General features: G+C 41.7%; 1 protein-coding gene across 2 annotated transcripts in view; it reads left to right on the forward strand.

Moving 5' to 3' along the window:
- The window catches only part of MYO1D (myosin ID), a 378,217-nt gene that overhangs the window by 493 nt on the left and 362,471 nt on the right, over positions 1-15,253 (forward strand). The window lies entirely within an intron of this gene.

Consider the following 15,253-nt stretch of genomic DNA (forward strand, 5'->3'; position numbering starts at 1 on the left):
CTGCGCTTTCCCGAGAACGGACGCCCCTGGGGTGCGGCCGCTTTGGGGTGCGGGGGGCGTGTCGAGCTCAAGGGCCGCGCTTCCCTGAGAGGGGAGCCCTGGGCGCTGTCCTGGGTTTGGGTGCAGGAGGTGTGCCGGGCGGCGGGCGCGCTTCCCCGCGCCAGGTGAGGGATGTGGGCGGGCCGGTGACCTCATGGAAACTGAAGGGAAATTACTTGAGCGAGAGTTGCGGTGGCCCCGAAGGCCCTAGGAGGACTGGAGGGTTATTTTAGAGAGAGGTTAGCGTCTCATCCCGGCTTTACACTTGCTTCTTTTCTTTCTTTCTTCGCGCCCCCCGCCCCGCCTTTTTTTTTTTTTTTTCCTCCTGGCGTAGTTCCATCCTGTCATTCAGGATGCTATGGAATGATCCCTGAGCTGTCTGTTCCGGGACACTGGCTATTTTTTTAGTTACTCTCTAAACGTAATTAGACACGTTTCCAGACATCGAAGAGACTGGTGTACTTGCCAGTGCCAAGATAAACTGTCTGAATTTGACAAGACGTTCATGGTTTTGGTTTTTTTCAAGGAGTTAGTGGATGGAGCCCTTGTGTTACTGACTTCCTTGAGAACGTAGTCACAACTCATCGCCCCAAAATGGGCTTCCAAGATGTGGATTTGTTTTAGAAAGCCATTTACATGCGGTTATTTCACCCTTGATAGAGTAATATGTAAACAGTTTTAGTTTGACTTAAACGTTAAAGTAAGTGGAGTTTCAAAATAGCTGAGTTTTGGTGTGCGTGTGTATGTTTCCTTGCAAGCTTTGGCTCCATTTCTTCTAAGGTTTATAGCTAAACCTCACTCCTTAAACTTATAAAATGAAAAATCATAATCTAGGCTTGGGTGCTTAACCCTACTTGCAGTATTAACTACCTCTGTCAATCCAGTTGACAGGGGTCAATCAGATTTATTACATACCAGCATAGTGATAGGATGTTACATTTCTCATCAAGTTTTGGATGCACAACTTTTGTAGAAATCACCTCAAATATTAATCAAAATGACATACTTCTACATCAGCTATAACCAATACCCATTATCATAGTGATTAAGAGTCCGATTGTTGAGATTCAAATTCTGGTTCTACTACATTCTTGCTGTGATCTTTGAGCAAGTTACTTAACCTCTCTGTGCCTCAGTCTTCTTGTCTGTAGGACTGGGTTTGTCCTAAGGGTTAAATGAATTATTAATAATATGTGTTTGTAACTTCAAAGATTAGTGCCTGGCAAATCCATATTAGCAAAACTGTTTTAAGTTTTCCCAAGTGCACGTAAAATAGATAAAGGGGTAAGTTACATAGCAATTTCATAGATTAAGGTTGTTTTAAATTATTTAAGAGATTCTACTCGCCTCCCCCCAGGAAATAAATTGTGTGCTTTGAGAAATGCCTTTATAGTTTTGTTACTCTCAGCTTATAATCATTTCAGATTTTCAGACATTGGTACATTTATTACGTACATACTGTATACAAGACACTGTAGTAATAGTTGAATATGGAGCCATTCATTTTAACCTCCATCTGTCACCTCCAGCAAATACATGACTTTAGCCAGAGCTTTTGCAGAATTTTCAGAATTTGAAATTGAAGGCGTAGAGTCTAACAAGGCTACATTAGTTTGTAGGACTATTCCTCTGCAATAGAATTGAAACTCATGTGGTTTTTTTATAAGTAAATTGATTGAAGGCACTTAGAATTTCTGCTTTTTTTTTTTTTTTCTAAAGCATTAAGTCTCTTAAGTGTGAAGTTTGAATCTCAAGATAGGTTACTAAGGTGAGGCTAACAACTCCTATGTGTACAGAAGAGAATGCTGCAATTTTTTTACATTTATATTTTTTAGAGATGGGGTCTTGCTATGTTGACCAGACTATTCTTGAATTCCTGGCCTTAAGCAATCCTCCCATCTTGGCCTCCCAAAGCACTAGGATTATAGGCGTGAGCCACAACGCCCAGCTGAATGCTGCAATTTAATTCTACTGTGTGCAGGGTACTCTAGGAGATAAGCGAGGAGGATCCAAAGAACTACAAGGTGTGCTCCTTACCTCTCAAAGGGGTGAATCTCAATGAAGACGTGGAGAAAGGTGGACTTTTCTATTGATTTAAAGAATAGTTCAAGAAAACAACATCAGGAGGCTGAGACAGGAGGATTGCTTCAGTCCAGGAGTTCAAAGCTGCCATAAGCAGCTTTGATCACATCGCTGTACTCCAGCCTGTATAATAGAGCATGACCCTGTCTCTTAGAAGAAAAAGAAGAAGAGAGAGAGAGAGAGAGAGAGAGAGAGAGAGAGAAAGAAAGGAAGGAAGGAAGGAAGGAAAGAAAAGAGAAAGGAAGGAAAAGAAAGAGAAGATAAAAGCCTTATAAAGCTTAGGTGATTATTTGTCAAGTGATTATTTTTTTTTTTTTTTTTTTTTTTTTTTTTGAGACGGAGTCTGGCTCTGCCGCCCAGGCTGGAGTGCAGTGGCCGGATCTCAGCTCACTGCAAGCTTCGCCTCCCGGGTTCACGCCATTCTCCTGCCTCAGCCTCCCGAGTAGCTGGGACTACAGGCGCCCGCCACCTCGCCCGGCTAATTTTTTTTTTGTATTTTTTAGTAGAGACGGGGTTTCACCGTGTTAGCCAGGATGGTCTCGATCTCCTGACCTCGTGATCCGCCCGTCTCGGCCTCCTAAAGTGCTGGGATTACAGGCTTGAGCCACCGCGCCCGGCCAAGTGATTATAAAAATTGTTTTGTAAGTTTGGAAGAGAGAGCTGCCTTAGATTGACTCAAAAGCACCTTATAGAGGAAGAGAGGAGTTGAGCTGAGTTCCAAAGGATGGGTAGGATTTGTAAAGGTGGACACGTGGCTGGAGAGCATTCCAGGTGGATTAAGCAGCATGAGCAGGGGTTGGCGGCACGAAAGCTGACTCTGGGTGACAGTGAATAAGCTAAGTTGTTTGGAAGGGAAGGGGTTGGTGTCGTGGAGATGTGGGAGGAATCACCAGCTCTCCACATGGCCATTGGCTAAGGCCCAGGTTTTTAGGTCTACTTTTATACCCAATCTCCACATCATTCAAGATCCTGGGTGTACAGATGTATATGCGTTTGTACATATCTCATCTGTGTGTCCTTGATGACTCTGAAAATTGGCTGTGGTTCTCATCATACAGATCAGTGATTATTCATGACTTACTTATAAATTAGTTGGTTCCCTGTAGCCATAAACACAGTGCCAGCAAAGGGTAGCACCCTTATCCTCCTCTCAAACTATAAATTCTGGCCTAGACAGAAAGCAGTCTTCTCTTTCGTTTCACTTTGCAGAAGGTGACCAGAAACCCACCACTGCATAATCCAGATGCTATTCTGTGATGCTGAAGTGTTTTTGTCTCCTGGAATATTGGTGGTTGGGCAAATGTCTGATTGTACATAGCTGAAATTGAGCGTGTTTGGTCCATTGGTGGATATGGATATGTGAGTGAAATTCCTATGTGTGCTTGTACCTCATGACTCCTGCCCTCCCAAGCTGCAGTTCCTGCTCTTACTCCCCAGTCTGGAATGTCCTGTCCTCCCTTCCCACCTGGCTCTTCTGCAAGGCCTGCTTCCTTCCTTTAAGGCGTGTAATAGTCAAGCACTCAAGGCTGCAGGTGCTTCATGGGTCTGTGTTTTCTCAACAGCAGCACCTAGCACAGTGCTGGGTACAGAGTACCTTCCTTTGTGGCAACATTTTTTTGAAGAGGGGGGAAAAGTTTCAGTGACTTTTTTTTTTTAAGCTTATGTGGCATGGTCCTTTTAGAATCATCATCTTCTTTTGCTATTAATCTGGCCTTCTTTTTCCCTCTTGGAGCTAAAGCTTGATTTTTAGACAACTGCCACAATTGATGGAACTTTCTCCTGCCATTTTTACTTTAAAAAATTGACCTAGATGTGTGTCTGGATGGGGCAAGAGTAAAAGAGTGATGTGGATTAGTGCGAGTTAGAATATCTGAGAAGGAGCTTCAACTTATATTTCTTGCTTTATAACAAAACCTGCTTGCATTGTGAGGGCTCCTTCTTTCCCTCCCAGAAGTCTCTTGTTGGGGGATATTTCTTTTGCCTTTTTGTTGGAGGTGGAGGTGGTGGTGGTAAGTTCTTCATTCCAGTTTCCAAGGATCTCTGCCCAGGAGTAAGACTCCTGTATGAGTCCTGCCTGCTTCCATGGTCAGGAGCAGTTCCTGCCAGCAATCCTGATGACCACTTGAAGCCCAAACCACAGCATCCCTGTCGTACCACGTTCTGCTTTCTCTGTAGCCACTTCCTTTTTAGATGTGGAGCTCGTTGATTCCTTTTCTCCTTACTTGGACCATTCCTATACATGAGTTCTTCCACATTAACATCAGCTTTGCACCCTCCCTCTGAAAGTCCTGCCAGGGCAAGCTGCTTGCATCTTCTCGGTATGCTCCTTACTCCGCACATTCTTCACTCTTCAGTTAGCCATGTGCGTGAAAGGGAGAATACAGGCTACTGCTCAGGAGTGGACTTGAGCCGTGGACGGTGTCCTTGACAGAAATGCTTTCCATTTTATAGGACAATGAAATTATACGTTAGGCTTCCAGAGGTCCAGTTTCTTAACTTGCTTTGTTATTGGTTCCTGTTTTGAGAATAAAGCATCTATTCAGCCTTACATCTTGGCTTCTCAGAAATTTAATTTTTCCCCCTCTCTTTTCTTAATAGGTTTTGTCTTCCATAAAAGGAATCATCTGAACCACTGTTCATGCCAAAGCTCCGTGCAACTCCTCATTTTTAACCTAACCCAGCATGTCTTTTGTACCTTTGCTTAGGCCTGTGATTTTCAGCCTTGTCACTATTGACATTTTAGACTTTGTTGTAGGGGCTGTCCTGTGTGTTGTAGGATGTTTAGCAGCATCTCTGGCCTCTACTCACCAGATGTCAACAACTCCACTCGCCTTTCGTTTGTGACAACCAAAAATGTCTCTAGACATTGCCACAAGTCCTTGGAGGAGGGGTTGTGGGTGGGTGGGTGTGTTTGTGCTCACACACATGCAATATTGCCCCTAGCTGCGAGCCACTGACCCTTGCTGTTTTCACCCCCTGGAATGTCCTCCTTTCCTCATCTCTGCCCTCATTCCCTGCCTGCCATACTGTTACTCATCCTTCAAGACCGCATGTGAGAAATCTTTCCCAATTGCCCAGAACAGGTCAATGTCACGTTCTCATGTGCTCTCAGGATACGTGGGCATTTATTCATAATGGAGAATTTATCATATTCATAGGTTGCTTCCTCACCAACCTATGGAATCATCAAAGGCAGATAGCCTGTTCAGAGGGAGATCCAGGTTTTCTGGTGCTTTGAAACTCATAATGCTTGGAGGCAACCACCTTTAAGAAAACCAATGTAAATCCTGAATGCAGAATTAGATGCAAGGCTTTGGAAGGGGAAGGTGCAAGTGAGTGGCTGTGAAGCAAACCTACCTTTAATGCTTTTGTGTTTTCTGTGATGCTACAGAATTTGCCCTCCCCCATGTTTAATACATCTTAAAATGAATTAACTGAGTACTCAAATATTGGCTCATTGTTCTTCAACCAGTGGAATTCTTTCTTTTTTTTTTTTTTCTTTCGCATACAATCTTCTCAAAATATTGTACTTTAATAGAACTAAACTGTGTTTTGGGGCAGTGAGTTATAGATTAGAAGAAAGACAGGAAGCAGACACACACACACTCATCACACCATCCCTGTATTCGTTCTCTGTGGCTGTTTGGTCATTTGGAAAATTTGGTGGGACAAAGGGTTTCTCTTGCTTGCCAGGGGAAGAAAAAACATAAATACCCTGGGTGGTCTTCAAGTAAATGTAAACCTGCCATTGGTTCAGGGCTCTAGTTAGAAATAGCTCTAGTTAGATTTATAGGAGAGGTGAATGGCACACTAAATCTTTTTGGCTTCCATGTGAAATTCTTTGGCAACCTCTTTTGAAGGCCTTTGGAAAAGGACAGTTTGCTCTCTGCCTGTTTTGTACATTGGCTTCATATTGGGACAAAAATGGGAATTTGGGTTTTGGAGCTGCCATTTGGAGTGAATCACCCTGCCGCCTGGTTCCCTTTCCTACTCCGTGACAGAGTTCCGAGACTATTTTTATTCAGGGTCATTTCTTGACCCTGGAGACTTCTGCTGAATTTAGTTCCCAAATAGAGCCAGATGTGGGTGGAATCAAGCACTTAGAAGTTGCTACTGGTTCATTTCCTTGCAGGTTCTGATGGGATCTACTTTTGTTTTTCTCTTTTTTTAGACAAGGGTCTCACTCTGTCACCCAGGCTGGAGTGCGATGGCACAGTTATGGTTCACTGCAGCCTTGACTTCCCCAGCTCAAGCAACCCTCCTGCTTCAGCCTTCTGAGTAGCTGGGACACACACCACCGAGCCCGGCTCATCTTTTTTTTTTTTTTTTTTGTATTTGAGAAGTACTTTTACATTAAAGAGATATACTTTGGCTTTTTGCTTAACTTTGAGACAAAAATGTTGAATCTGATATAGGTAGAAATGTGTTTATTTAGTGATCTCCGTGTTAGCTCTGTGGAGAGCTGTTCGTTGACATTCTCACCTAAGTCTGAGTCAGCTAAGCAAAATAGACACTATCTCTAGGAGTGGTCCCATTTAAAGAGAATTCTCTAGTACCCATCTGTGGTCCTGCCACTGGAACTGGTTTGGGTCATTGTATTATTGTCCAGCCACTGCCAAGTCGGGGAACTTTACCGTCAGCAGTGGCTCCAGCTCCACTGGGTTGATTACCAGATGCCTTGATTTAGATGACAGTTTTATTTCCTGTAGGAAGCAGGTTTCTTTCAGTTCAACTATAATGTAATTACCGGCTAGATCTCTCTTCTGAGACAGGGCCTCCCTCTGTTGCCCAGGCTAGGGTGCAGTGGTGCGATCTTGGCTCACTGCAACCTCTGCCTCCGGGGTTCAAGCAATTCTCATGCCTCAGCCTCCCTAGTGACTGGGATTACAGGCACGTACTACCACTCCCAGCTAATTTTTTGTGTGTGTTTTTAGTAGAGATGGCGTTTCGCTCTGTTGGTCAGGCTGGTCTCAAACTCCTGAGCTCAAGTGATCCACCCGCCTCGGCCTTCCAAAGTTCTGAGATTAGAGGCGTGAGCCACCGCACCCAGCCAAGATCTTTTGAATAGAACAATGTTTTCCAAACTTTAGTTTTGAGCATTTATGGGAAAAAGAGAAGCAAAAGTATACTTCCAATAGGGAATCACAGAAAGAGCATAGGCTCTGAGACTAAGTGACCAAGTTCAAATCTCAGCTTCACTTTTATTCCTGTTAGCATGGGCTTCCCTAAGCCTCATTTCCTTATATGTAAAATGATCACCTTTCAGGGTTATTGAGATGAAATCACATGTGCAGCAAGTGCCTTGTATAGAATTCTCACTCAGCTATTGCTAACTCTCCCTGAATCCTTCCCAAATGGCCTCACCTCCTTACCCTGACCCCATAACTGCTAGAGAACTGGATATTTTCATGTCTTCCTTGTCGTTTCTTCCTCCCTCATTAAGACAAATTTGTTTGTTTTGATTTTGTTTGCGGGAGGCAAGGATGAAACTTGGCAATGGCGCAAACTAGGGAATTCACATTACCTAGCCGAGAGTGCAAGAACACTGGAAATAGACAAATCTGGACCTTAATCTTGTCTTTGTTCATTTACTACCACCTGTGTGACCTTGGACAAGTGACTTAGCTTCTTTGAGCCTCAGTTTTTTCATCTATAACGATGATGTGTTCTTGTGAAATTATAGCACATTTAAAACGTGTCAAATACCTATGGTGGTGGTTGAAGCATAGTAGATACTCAGTAGGTGCCCCCTTTCTCTGCTCCATTCCCTGATCCAGCCCTGTGGACCAAAAATGCCCTTGCTATTCCCAATTCGCTCTGTAACTATCACCCTATGCATTCTCATAATCACATTCCCTCCAGGTATCACTATTTAATTTCTGGAAATTGTTTTAAACTCTTTGGAAAATGAAATCTATTCATATTTAAGAGATTTCTAAACTATTTTATTCTGCATGTCACTGTTCTCAGCCTTCACAAGGGTTTATAACATTTAGGCACTATTGCCAGGTAATAGACTTTAAGTCTAGAGTTGTTTTTTTTTTAAATCTATAACTAATTTCCTCATTCATCTCTAGACCCTATATATGTTATTATTGTGTTATTATTTGTATTATTATATGTGTTTCATATAATCTGCTGGTATTAAAGCTAGCAACTACCTGAATTCTTTTTTTTTTTTTTTTTTTTTTGAGATGAAGTCTTGCTCTGTCGCCCAGGCTGGAGTGCAGTGGTGCGATCTCGGCTCACTGCAACCTCCATCTCCTGGGTTCAAGCAATTCTCCTACCTCAGCCTCCCAAGTAGCTGGGATTACAGGCACCTGCCACCTATGCCCAGCTGATTTTTGCATTTTTAGTAGAGACAGGATTTCACCACGTTGGCCAGGCTGGTCTCCAACTCCTGACCTCAGGTGATCCGCCCGCCTTGTCCTCCCAAAGTGCTGGGATTACAGGCATGAGTCACCGTGCCTGGCCAACTACTTGAATTCTTAAAGTGTGCTTAGTGCTGGGTTGGGTACTTTGGTGGGGGTTACTTTTAATAAAGTTACTCTTTGAGAGATAATTGAGAGTAAGAGATACATTAATAAATGGATCAATATAAAGTGAAATATGATTGGGCTCAAATGAATAGCACAGACAATTCTTTTTTTTTGAGACAGTCTCACACTGTCACCTGGGCTGGAGCGCAGTGGCACAATCTCTCAGAGTGCAGTAGCTCACTGCAACCTCCACCTCCTGCGTTCAAGCAATTCTCCTGCCTCAGCCTCCCGAGTAGCTGGGATTACAGGCACCCACCACCACACTCAGCTAATTTTTGTATTTTTAATAGAGATGGGGTTTCACCATGTTGGCCAGGCTGGTCTCAAACACCTGACCTCGTGATTCACCCGTCAGCCTCCCAAGACAATCCATTCTTTTAAGGGCTTCCTACAGAGAAGGAATCATATCGTATTGTTAGAAAAGAGAACTGATGACAATATAATTAAGAGCTGTGTGTATGTACTATATTATGAGGGAATTCGGCAAAAGAAAAAATGGCATTGGGAGTAGGTAAAAAATGCCCTATGGAAGAGGTAGAATGTCAGCAGACCCTTGTTGAAGTATTTGGAAACAGCCCTTCCTCCCCCTGCTCTATGGCCTGAGCCATCCTGGCCTTCTTTTCTTCTCTCTCCACTCACTTTAAGCATGCGTGGGCTGGCTGTGCTGCTAGCCAGCCTCCATTGCTCAAAAATATTTTCCCCCACATTGTCTGCACTTCTTTCATTCTTGTCTTATGCTGCCCCAAATTCTCCCAACTAGAGATTGAGTTAGGTTGATAAGAATCTTCTTAGAAAGTCAAATACTTCTAATGCAGCACAAGCACATTTAGTGTAAATCTGCTCAGTCTGGTTAATTTCTTTCTTATGCCTCAGTGGCATCAGTTAGAATGAGGAATAGAGAATTTCATTTTTGAGAAATAATTTTACAGTATGTTACTCTTCAGGGATACAGCAGACCTGGGATAGAGAACTGAACCCTTGTGGGAAGGGATGGGCAGCATATAGTATAAGGTTAGTTCATTCTTGGGGAGGCAGGTCCTGATGACAGAGAGGGGAGGGTACCTGATGAAAACTTCGCTCAATTAAAAATTGTGTCTGTGGTTTATCTTTGGGTCTAAAAGAGGAAGAGGAATTATTTTTTCTTTTATTTGATGCTCAATTGCAGAACTTCCAAGACTCAGCACTCAGTGTGTGTGGTGAATACTGTGGCCTTAACATTTGGGTTAAAGGGACATTAGGGAGGAGCCAGGTGCAATGACCCACACCTATGGTCCCAGCTACTGGGGAGGCTGAGGCAGGAGGATTGCTCAAGCCCACGGATTTGACACTATGATCACGCCTGTGAATAGCCACTGCACTCCAGCCTGGGCAATATAGTGATACCTTGTCTGTAAAAACATAAAAATAAAAAGAGAGACACTAGTGAGCCAGACTATGACTCTAATCATGGCTTTCAGCATTTCTTATTGAAATAGAATGATCTGCTTTTGGAAAACAGATCATTTTTTAAGAGAAGGGTTCCAGTAAGTGACTTCAGTTGATGGAGAAGGGAATCAAGAACATCTGCTAGTTCCTCTTGGTATTTTGTCTACCTTCCAGGCTCCTCATTGTCCTAGCCTCATTCCTGAAGATATCCCAGTTTGTATTCCAGGCACAGCTGCTCACATGGGACTAGTTACAGTTATCCCAGAATGAGATTGCCTTTATTTTCCTACATTTCTGCTCCTTGATACACAATATAGAAAGGGATTTCACTTTAATGAGATTAAAGCATTAACTCTAGTAAAGCTATTTTGCTTTAATAAAAAGATTGTTTACTCCTGAACATAGATTTTTTCAGAAAGAGCCACAGGCCAGTTCAGAGTTCTGAAAGAACCTCCTGGAATAGATAGATAAACACACTGGAGAACAAACACAGCTTTCCTTTTATTCCTCCTCTCCTCATATCTCTCACAGTTATATTGTTAAGTCTTGGGAAAAAACCCATTACCACTTACTGTATATTCACAAGGTTCACATATGCAGTAGAAGCAAATGAATTTGTCAAAAAAAAAAAAATGGCTTCATCTAAAACAATGAAGCAAACAAATTTCGCCTCTGACCACAAAGTCGTCTTTGAGTAACTTGTACAATAGAGGACCATCTGTAGCGACATTGGGCGATCCCAAATGGTTCTAGCTCAGACTGTTGCTTGGAGTCCAATATAAAGTCAAGATAAATTTTATAGTCAATTAAAAAAAAGTCAAACCCCATGGGAAAAAACCCAACAACGTATTTGTTTTGGATAAACCCCATCATTAGTCATCTTTCAGCTTTGGGTTTTACAGATATTTAGGTCATTTTAAGTTTATTATAAGAATAGTCCTTGATATTGAGGTTGAGTTAACCTGATTCTACCATCTAATCCCGTGTTCCTTCTGATTAAGACAAAAACCTATAAATGACTCAAAAAATCTCTAGAATAGTTTAAATGTCAGTGAGTACAACTATTTTTTTTATTGCATTCAACCTTTCCTATCAGTTTATATTTATGTCCTACCTCTACACTCAAAGTTCTAAGGGCAAGACAAAATCTTATCTCCCAAGGCTTATTCTGAGGCCTTAAGGACAAAATATTTTCACCTCTATCACGGAATAAACAAATAAATGCATAGTACTTCTGCATCTTTGATTCTTGGCTGAACTATGCATTTACTATATTTTATGTATGCTTTTTAATGTATCCTATTTTATGTGTTTATATAATCTGATTTTTCTGTAGTAACTTCAGTTTTTGGTAATACAGGAAAAATGAAATTACAGTTACTCTTGGAAAAACCACTAAAATAGATTTTGGGCCTTTGTGAAATGGTAGACGTTTCTCTCCTTCTTTTTTTTCTCATTTGTAGAACTCAGACATGTGAAGCTTGACACGATACAACAAAGCGGGAAACATTAGTGGCACTGTAATCTTGAGCAGTCTCGTGTTGTTGCTTGCCTTAGCCAGTTAACTACATTTTACCATACTACCAAACTTTTCACAACATTGTGATGCCTTTATATAGCTTGCTGTTATTCGTTGAGTGTTCCTAAGGGACATGCTTTTACACAGCAAACCCAGGGACTAAGCTTGTTTAGATTGGTGCTTTTAAAAAAAAAATCTGTATTCTGTGGTGTCCTGGGAGGTGCCTGAGGAGCAGTCTTGGATTACAGGTAGAGGTGGAGTAGGGCTTCAGGCCCTGGCACTCTGGTGCTTTTAACAGAGCAGCTCTGCTCCTGCATAGTGGGGTTCCAAGGAATATGTCATTTGGGAAAAAATGCTATCACATTGGAAAAACAGCTTGCAAACAACTGTTTTAGATGATTTTTTTTCCAGAAGGCTTTTATCCTTGCAAACACCAAAAAAAAAAAAAAAAAAAAAGGAAGAAAGAAATGCTTGTAACAAAAATTACTTTAAAAGTGGCAGTGTGGTATAAAATAATGAGCAAAGGAAATATTTCAGTTATTCAAAGTTAGACATCGCTATGGCTACTTTCTGTGGTACAACTTTAAAAATCTACCTCAGTTCTCTGAGCCTTTAATGGCCCAGTCGTCTTCAAATGAGACTGATTCCTACACTACAAGGTTATTACATCAAATGAGATAATAGCTGGGTTGTTTATTGTTCTTTACACATAGAGGGCACTCAGATGTTCGTGCCTTCTCATTTTTGCTTTCTTAAGCAGAATATAAAGAATGTGATTTAATTCTTTTTCTTAATGACTTAGTTCATCATGACTGTAGTTATAAAAAGTTGTTTTCATGTCCTTGGTATTTATTGTCATATTTGTAATGTTTTGTTCCACACTAAGTTGATCTAAATTAACTTTTAAAAATATATGGTTCAGTTTCCGTCGTTGCTTTGTGTGTGCCTCTCCGTGAATTCCCTTCCCCCTCTTAATTTACAAAGGTGATCTGCTCTGAGTTTTGGCTGTCAGCCGAGCTCATTAGAAGGATGTATAAAAAAGGAGTTAATGTGTTCTAATGAAGACTGAGGGGTTATCTTGGGTGTATCAGTCGTAGGGCAAGAGTTTTAAGACGTCTGTTTTTTATCTTCTCTGCTGAGAGGTATTTTTTATTGCTTTGCTGTGTTTGGCTGGAAAGGCAAGTAGGCCAAGCTGAGTCCTAAGTAGGTAAGGTGCTACTCTAAAACATATTACTGCCCTTGGTATTTGAATTATTTGTGTGGTTGAACAAACCAAACATGATGAGTGGATTTTTCCACACTGTGTGCAATTTATGACTGCTTGTTGACTTGTGGTAGGCAGCTGCTATTGGCAGAATCTGTTACTGTTTGCGTCTCCACCTCTCAGGTTCCTATTTTATCTGAAACTCTTACTGAAAAGAAACCTCTTCTCCAAATTCTTGATTTATCCTAGGCTGGGGTTCCCAAATCCAGCTTTGTGTCATGATTACCCAGCTTTTAAAATACATAGATTCCCTGGACTCCATCTCCTGGAGATGGCGATTTATTAAGCCTCCTTAGTGCCCAGGTGAATCTCATGTGCAGCCAGGCTCGGAGCCACTGTGCTCGGCTAACGTTTTTTGCTCCACAGTTGTGTTCTGTTAAAACTGCTCTGACTGTAATGTGAGCTGACTGACGTATTAACAAATGTGTTACAACTTATCCAGATAATCAGTGTTCTCAGTTCTGTTTTGATTATTAAATCAATTTAATCATTTGATAATCACCCTTTATTCTTTATCCTTACAACGAGTTTTCCATTTTTTCACCTGATGGTTATGGTTGTCCAGTTTTAGGATACTATGTATGTATTTTTCTGTCCTCAGATTCTCCATACAAAAATATATAATCCCACCCTCCTTGTTAATACTTTATTTCTCATACAATCTTTTCTAGACATATAAAAATGTACATATTCAAAAATTTGGAATCTTCCTGCTTATACAACATATAGCTTTGTAAACTGTTTTCTCACACAGCATAGTATCTTAAATGTTTTTCCATGCCATTAAGATGCCTTTGAAAGTATGATGGCAACCACGTTTTTATTCTTTTCTGGATATGCAGGAGCAACCCAGACAGCCACGGTTCTTGTTCTCATAGAGCTGATAAACCAGCAAGGGGAACATACTAAACCAGTAAACAAACAAAAGGATAACTACAAGTAGTAATAAGTGTTATGAGGAGAAAGAGCAGAGTTCCAATAGGGGAAATGGAAGTGACGTGTCCAAGTGCATGGGTGTGTCACAGGGAGGGCACTTTATGGGGAAGATAGCTTTAGGCAAGATCAGAAGGCTACAGAATGTGTGAGTGTTGGGGGAGAGGTTGGGGGTGGGGGAACACTCAGATAGGGAAGAGAGAGAGAGAAGACAGAGACATACTTTTATTGATTATTTATTTATTGAGACAAGGTCTGGCTCTGTTGCCCAGGCTGGAGTGCAGTGGCACGATCTCAGCTCACCGCAACCTCCACCTCCTGGGCTCAAGCTAGTCTCCTACCTCAGCCTCCCAAGTAGCTGGGACTACAGGCGTGTACCACCATGCCCAGCTAATTTTTGTATTTTTTGTAGAGATGGGGTTTCACGATGTTGCCCAGGCTGGTCTCAAACTTGTGAGCTCAAGTGATCCACACCTGTCTTGGCATCCCAGTGTTGGAATTACAGGTGTGAGCCATAGCATCTGGCCGAGACATATTTTTAGATAGACTCAATCAGTTTCTGAAACTGAAAGGCATCCAGTGAGGCTGGAGTCTTTGGGCCGAGTGAGGCAGGCAAAGTAGGGGCGGGTGAAGATGGAGCACTCCTCAGGGACCACGCTTTGCCGAAGGGGCTTGGGACATAAAATCCCAAGATTCAAAACTTAAGTATGTTGGGGAGCAATTGAAGGGCTTTACATCATGGCAACAGCACATTTGTAACTATCTGGGCTTTCTTTCATTAGCTCCTATAATCCCTCTGGTCTGGGAGATGGCTGAGTGTTTATTTTTTGTCACATTCGTGAATTGGGTGCAGATTTGGCAGTTGCTTTCTATACATTCCCTCTGCTGAGAGTAAACACAAATACAGCCCAGACTTGATCTCTATAGTATAATAGAGTTGTTTCTTGGAGTGAGTAGCCCAAGGGCAGTGTTTTGTTGATTTGAAATAAGTAAATCTTGATAATGACTAATGGGCTACCACTGATTTGGGAGGATTTACTTTTCTTAATTTTATGCTTCAAGCCAGAGAGAAATTCTGAGCCATGAATTCTCTGATGAAGTCTCCTGAGTCATAGAATTTTAATGCCAGAAGGGAATCTTGAGGTTCCTCACTGTTGTATAGATGCATGAAGTTAGAAACATAGAAAGTCAGGACTTTTTACTAGTCTAGTGGCACATTTACTATGGGGGCAAAAATCTCCTGTCTCCTAGCTTTGTGTTTATTATTCTGTTTTTGCCCTATTCCTAGCTCTGTTGCTTTGCAGTCAAGTAGCAACTCTTCAGTTTCCTTTATTATTCTCACTTAAAAGACCTGAACAAGTTGAAACAATGGAAAAGCTAACAATGTAAATAATAAGTAAACCTCTAGTTCTCTATTGAAGGGCAACACTTTAACAATACAAACACAAAATA

Source organism: Trachypithecus francoisi, unplaced genomic scaffold (assembly GCF_009764315.1).
Source record: "Trachypithecus francoisi isolate TF-2019V2 unplaced genomic scaffold, Tfra_2.0 Lachesis_group20, whole genome shotgun sequence".
Taxonomy (NCBI): Eukaryota; Metazoa; Chordata; class Mammalia; order Primates; family Cercopithecidae; genus Trachypithecus; species Trachypithecus francoisi.